The sequence below is a fragment of the Papaver somniferum genome, chromosome 10 (genome assembly GCF_003573695.1).
Source record: "Papaver somniferum cultivar HN1 chromosome 10, ASM357369v1, whole genome shotgun sequence".
Classification (NCBI taxonomy): domain Eukaryota; kingdom Viridiplantae; phylum Streptophyta; class Magnoliopsida; order Ranunculales; family Papaveraceae; genus Papaver; species Papaver somniferum.
The window spans coordinates 56,109,491-56,116,878 of NC_039367.1; positions in this window are offsets into that span (position 1 = coordinate 56,109,491).

The window sequence follows — 7,388 nt, forward strand, 5'->3', positions numbered from 1 at the left end:
ATGTGAGAATGGATATTGTGGATTTCTGAAGCAGATGGAGAATTCGAGATTGTAGGTGGACTTGTTGGTGATTGCAACACCTGAATGGAGTCGAAATTGCAGGTGCAGTTCAAGGAGGAGAAAGTACTGATGGTGAACAAGAAGCTGTTACTGGTTAGGCTCAAGTGGTTTGAATAACAGGGAAGTACAAGAACATAAAGGAACTGCGCTGAGCTGGTGAATGAGTGAATATAGATGTATGTTAGGTTGCAGTTGCAAGTGTGTTGGAATGGATGGATGTTGTGAGTTTAGTTTGAATTCAAGGAGCTGGTGGTACTGAGATCGGAATGACATTGCAGCTGAAGTTGGAAGTGGTTTTGTGGAGCTGTAAGGTTTGATCGGTGTCTATTGAAGGTCATGGTGTTGTCAAGGATGAACTCAGTCTTGTAGATGGTGGATTTTCGATAAAGGCTAAAATTGTAAACTCATAATTATACGAAGCTCTAATTCAGCAATCAGACGCGAGTATTGAGACACGACTCTCTCATCGAATTCTCAACAGAGAGTACTTTCTCTCAGAGTACATGTGGATACGTAGTCTCACGACCGGACAAAGGCATATCTCAGGAATACTGAATACTTTCAGTGATTATTTCTATATAACATCACGTGATGGACGGCTCCTAGACAGCTTGCTATGCTAGTATAGAGTGATAATGTCTTCAGGAACAAACAACGAGGTTACCCTGACTATATAAAAGATATGACTTACCGACAAGCTCATATCGGGATGATTAATGCTCCTAGAAATCTTGCTCTGCTAGTATAGAGACACAAAGTTAATTATTCCTAATTACAATCGCTCTTATTCCATGGTCGAATCCACGACTGGTCCCATGGAATGACAATAACAATTGTTCTGATTCTATGATCGAATCCACAGCTTGATCTCATAGAATAGCAATAACTATATTATCTCATTACTCCGATTTCATGATCGAATCCACAACTGGTCTCATAAATGGTAATAGATAAACCTTAGTTACTCCGATTCTATGGTCGAATCTACGATCCCATGGAATGGTAATGCTCACTTTATTATTCTGAATTCGTAGTCGAATCCTTAGCTGATCCTATGAATTAATAATAAACATCTTATTACTCAGTTTTGTGAATTTTTCTCCATTGAATTCCACAATTAGTAATAAATAATAAACAACCGGGCGTCTGAGCTACCTCTAAGTAAGCCCCGATTCAAATGGTGAAGGTGTATTCAACGATGATACACTAGCAGTCACCGCACGAACGAGTATTTCAAAAATACAATGAAACGATGAACCTATGCAAAATAAAGAAGAAAATAATAAATAATTAAAATATTGACCAGGGTGCTGGGAGCACAGACACACGACCGACCGACCGTGTCGTGGTCAATCCCACGCCAGTTTTATATTTTAATGCATTTTTATTATTTTCCATGATTTGATGAAAATTCTCTCATTTTATCAAATCTCCTTCGTCTTGAGGAAACTCCTCGGTTTCATGGTACTTCCATAAACCCATAAAAAATAATATAAAATTAAGGAAAGGAGTGTGGGACGTGACCATTGGCCAACCGGCCATGTCTTGGTCCCAACCGGCCCCACACCCACGGTTCCTTATTATTTTATAATTATTATTATTATTTCTCTAATTTCATGAAAAAACTCCTTGATTTCGTGGTATTTTTACACAAATCATCAAATAATAATAAAATAAATTATGAAAACTTGTGGGACCTAGCCTTGGCCGGCCGGTCCCACACGCCCCTTTGTTTTATTATTTTATTATTAGTTTTCCTTGATTTCATGGTATTTCTCTCAAATTAGGAAAAATTCCCTCAAATCATCAAAAATACCTAAAAAATATTAAAAAATTATGAAAACTCTTGGGACCGGACCCAAGCCGGCCGGTCATGCCTCCACGGTCCCGCACGCCCTTGTTTTTATTATTTTAATATTTTTTGCTTCCATGAACTCATGAAAACTCCTTCAGTTCATGGAAACTCCCTAAATTCATCAAATTTCTCAAAATTCATGAATTTTTCATAAAATCATTATAAAATTAGGGAAACTTGTGGGACCGGGCCTGGCCGGCCGGTCATGCCTTCCACGGTCCCACACTCCCTTGTTTTATTATTTTAATATCTTTTGCTTCCTTGAACTCATGAAAACTCCTTCAATTCATGAAAACTCCCAAAATTCATCAAATTTCTCAAAATTCATGAATTTTTCATAATATCATCAAAATATTATAAAATTAAGGAAAAGGCACCACGGGACCGTGGTCACGACCGGACGACCATGCCTTGACCACAGCGGTCCCACGCCTCCTCATTCCTTATTTTATAATTATTTTTCATCATCTCATGGTGTTTTCCTCAGTTTCGTCGAAACCCTAATTTTGACATATTTTCTTGAATGGATGCTCAATTGCACGCCAGAAAATATCAAAATTCTCAGGACCGAGACGCGGACGCCTTGGGGACACGAGCACGATACCTGCACCGACCAAGATTGGCTCTTTGGCTCACGGAAGCCGGTCCCATCAATTTTCACAGTTTTGACCTAATTTGCACAATTGCTCGTATTAGGTCCAAAACTTTCCCAAACACTTTGGATTTTCCTGAAGTGATCGTCAGGCGGGACAACCTAGGGTCGGTTTCATGACTCCATGGTCGGTCCCTCGCCTCGTCATAATTAATTAGGTTTTCTCACCTAAGGCTCAGACGAGCATTTTTTGAATAAATGATTAAACCAGCATTTAATCATTCTTCCACCAACAAATCGTCAACTCTTCAGGAGTTCTTCGTATTTTCTCACGTGAGCATATGGACACTACATGGTTGATCCACGGTCCCATGTAGTCGCTCCCTCCTTCGTCCCATGGTTGAAATTTTGACAATCATCAATTGATCATCAATTGATCAAATTAGGGTTTCTGAATCCAAGGATCATCATTCCAGATTCCAACCTTAATAATTTTACGACGGCCTCATGGTCATTAATTTTATTAATTATGCTCGGTTCAACGACCAGTATTCTAATTAATATTTTTGGTACGCTGCCAATAATCCATCAGATGAGCAACACATGCTCAGACGATCAAATATTCAACAATTCATCACGTGAGCAGCACTTGCTCAGATGAGGAATATTTGCTCAATATTGGTTCAACAATCAATATTCAACGATCCATCGAATGAGCAATACTTACTCACTTCATCGTAAGAACTATACCTCTGTCTTATGACATGTTCAAGTCATGAGTTTCCGAACATCATGTTCAACTCAACGACTACATGGACTCATCGTCCCATCAAACCACGAAGTCATCAATTAACTAACAAACCACCAGACGTCAATCGTGTCACTTGGGGGGATATCACTTAGGGTTTTGGTCTGGCGGTCTACGACACCTGTGTTCAAACACACGATGGAATGTGAGCAAGTCGTGCAATCAGTTGAAGGAATTCACGAGGTATTGGTTGAAAATCGACCAAGTCTCCACACGTTGAGCAACTGGTTTCAAACACGATCTCCACTTCCCCACTCCTTGGTTCCATCAACTGTCACACTTCATGGAATCATGGTGTCTACAATTCCAGCAATATAAATAAGTCTATGAATCATGATTGAATCATCATCAATATCATCAATCTCACGTCTCATCGATAACACGAGATCATAAACTTATCAATTGAGCAACTACTCTCAATTGAGAAACTTCAATCATTCATAGCTTATCATATTAAGAATTCACACACCCACAATCTTTGATTACCATTGATTCTACACATTTCTCAACTTCCCTCCTACAGATCAACCCATCCTCTCTTGTGACCGAATTTACTTTGGAACGGTCATTTTCTTGATTTAGGCCGGAGTACTACAGATTGATCTCTCGAATCTAAAGCACCCCCTTTGCAGCGGTGCATCTGTGTGGGTTTAACATTTCGCTCGGTTCAAGGAGTCTCCTCCGTACGGTCGTCTCTTCAATTCCTTAAAAACCAGCAAATCGTTTTCCCCCATCTACAGATTGGCGACCACAGTGGGAGATTAATCTCTCGGTTGCAATCTCACAATTTCACAAGATGGTTGTTCTCAGGTCAGGTTCAGTTACAAATCCTAATACAAACCGTGCTAGCACTAGCAACAACAATAATCAGAATATCCCGGAGACAATTCCGACCTCCAACACTGATGGTGGTGACGTTACTCCTCCTCACGTCGAAGGACATCCACTGTCCGGACGACACCCTGAAGAAGTCAGAGGAGATCCACCACCTACCATTGCCGATCTTATCAAAGCGCGGGAGACTCTTGCAAAGAATCAGACTGACATGGCTGCTACACAGAAGGAGCTGTGCAATTATCTCAAAACTCTTACTGACAAGATTTGAGAGAAGACTCAAGAGAAGGAAAAGGAGAAGGAGAAATCCTCGGACGACGGTTCTGAAATAATTCCAATCCATACCGTAGAAGACGACGAAGTCCACAAAATTGCTGCCGACAACTCATCAGCGAATGGACCACTGAATTTCATCACTCGCGAGGATCTGGAGAACCTCTTAGAGAACCATGGAAAAGGCAAGATATCGCATGACCATCGTCATCAACCTCCTTATCCTACCGCTACGCAGAGGATTCCACTCCCCAAAGGTTACGTTTCTCCAACTTTCACCTTGTATGATGGAACTGGCAATGCTCGGGAACATGTCTCTCGTTTTCTCGAAGCCTTGGGAGAACATGAACATAATCATGTCGTCCGTCTCAAGGAATTCTCAAAATATCTGAAAGGCAGGGCATACACCTGGTATAACAGCATCACACAAGGGACCATCAACAATTGGGGAGAAATGGTTAACGAATTTTACAGGAAATACTTCTTCGTGTCAGAACAAGTCCAAATGAAAATCCAAATGATTATGTGAAAAGTTTCAGAGTCCAAGCCCTGGATTGTCATGACCCAAACGTCACGGAACAACAACTGGTGGACTTGTGCATCAATGGCATGCTCTCGGTCTACTGGGCCTTTCTAGAAAACCTTCGATTCCAGACTTTCTCAGAGCTTCACGAAGCTGCGAAGAGGTCGGAAACCACTGCACCCGCTCTTTTGGAAAGAGCAAAGTCTACAAAGACTGAAGATTCAAAAGACACTCGAGGAAGCAGGCGTCTGATCAACAAGCCGTATAACATGGAACCTTCAACAAATGCTGTCGCGGAAGGGAGTAAGCGAAAAGCATAACCACAACACAAGCATACTTCCTCCACCCCTTCAAAGACACACAAGAAGGAGAATTCGAAAATCCCTCCTCAGCATACGGAAGATCCAGAAGCACCTGATTTTCCCTGTTCAATAGAAGAAGTTAATGAACTACTCGATGCCTGGATTCAAGACGGCGCAATAAAATTGCCTTATGTCAAGAAGGAACCAACTGAAGAGGCCATGGAAAGTCCTCGGTATTGTCGCTTCCATAGATACGCCAGCCATCCCACGAGTGATTGCAAGATTTTGAAGCGCATATTCAAAGAAAAGGTCGAATCAGGAGAGATCAACCTGGGGACTGAGGGGTGCACAAAAAACCCCTCCCAGTCAGGACTTTTACCATCTCTGAACCTCCTGTCAAGGAAACGGTCCAATCTCTGATCGAACATGTCTGCGAGCTGTTGTATCTTTCGAAAGCTCAAAGGAAAGACATGTTTGCTGCATTGAACCACATCGTTTCCGGAAGACGTCCGCTGATCCAAGATACTACCACCGGACCTTCAGCCACCAACACAGAAATGTATGACTGGGGACTGCTCACCACAGTGCACATTAAAGGAAATGAGTTCAAGAGGGCGTTCATCGATGTTGGTACCGCCGTCAACATCATCCATTTGAAAACTCTCAGAGCTTCTGGTATTACTCGACGGGAAGCCACCCACGCTCCCATAGCAATCAGGGACCACGAAGGAATCTCCAGAAACGCATACGGCTTCATCACTCTCAAAGTTACGGAAAGATTGATCTGCACTAAGGCCAAGTTTTTCATAATCCGGGAAGACCCTGGATACGACATGATCCTTGGGAGAACTTGGATTCATGCTGAAAAGACAACGATGCCTTCAACACATCCTGTCATCGACAAGGATTCCGAGACGGAAGACGAACCAGAGGACGCACCACCGTTTGAGCATCTGGAAGAAGTAACAGCTCTGATAGGGCTTACGCAAAAACTCGGAGAAAATCCGCACTCCTTTGTCAGAAGGTTTCGATCTCAGGCAAGTCTTATTCCTCCTCTTGCTCCAATATTACCAATGTTCAAATACACTACTATGGTCCAGGGACTTCTCCCCATGAATAATTTAGCAGTCATCAAAATCTACGAGTGGGTAACTTCACCTCAGCAATATTACACTCAATGGTTGGGTTCAGAACTTCTTCAAATCTGTCACTCCATCGATAGGTTTATTGCTGAAGACTTGGCTAAGCATGATCAACACTATGTTGGATACTCTCTTCCGCGCGAGTGTCCATACATGCCACAATCGTGGAATTCCATCAAACAGTGGAATTACGAATCAGCGGAAGATATTCAAGGCGCGATCGACCAAGCCCAACAAGTTTCATGAAGGGGACCTGGTTCTCAAAGCAGTTCAGCGCGGTCTTCATTCTACAAGGAACTCCAATTGGGAAGGACCATTCATGGTCGCTGAGTCTGTGGCCGGAGGATACTACAAATTGACCAACACAGATGGCAGAACCCTACCAGTAATTCACGAAAATTGGCTCAAGGCGTTTATCTGAAATTATTGGATATTTAAGGTATTGGGCGTTTGAAGCACTCATGGCGTTGGGATTTAACATTAGGATTTTCTTTCATTTGTATTTTAATTCCTCCAAAACATTTGCAATACTTGCAATCAGTATTTGAATTCAGCAATTTATCAAAATTCAGTTCATATTTTGTAAAAGAAAATCTCTATCAAATCTACAAGAAAATTCTTAACCATCAGTCAATCCAAAACCATCTAAATATCAAAACCCAAGTATAAACCTCACATCTCTCAGAAGTTCAGAAGTTCAAGAGATCAGCAAGAAAATGTTTTTGCTCATTAGCATCCTTCAAGATTTGCAAAGCCGCCCTCTCCTTGTTCAACTCCTCGGTCAGCTTGGCAATCCTGTCCTCCTTCTCCTTCACAGCATCGTTTGGAAAGGGTATGTTCTTCTCACATGAATCCTTGATAACGTTTATTTGCTTACGAATCCATTTCACGTTGAGGCCAAGTCTTTCTGAATTATCCAAGTTAAACTCCCAATCAAAGAGTATATCTGGAGTCACGGTATTCCTGGGTCTCGTATGCATATCACTCACGACACGCAAG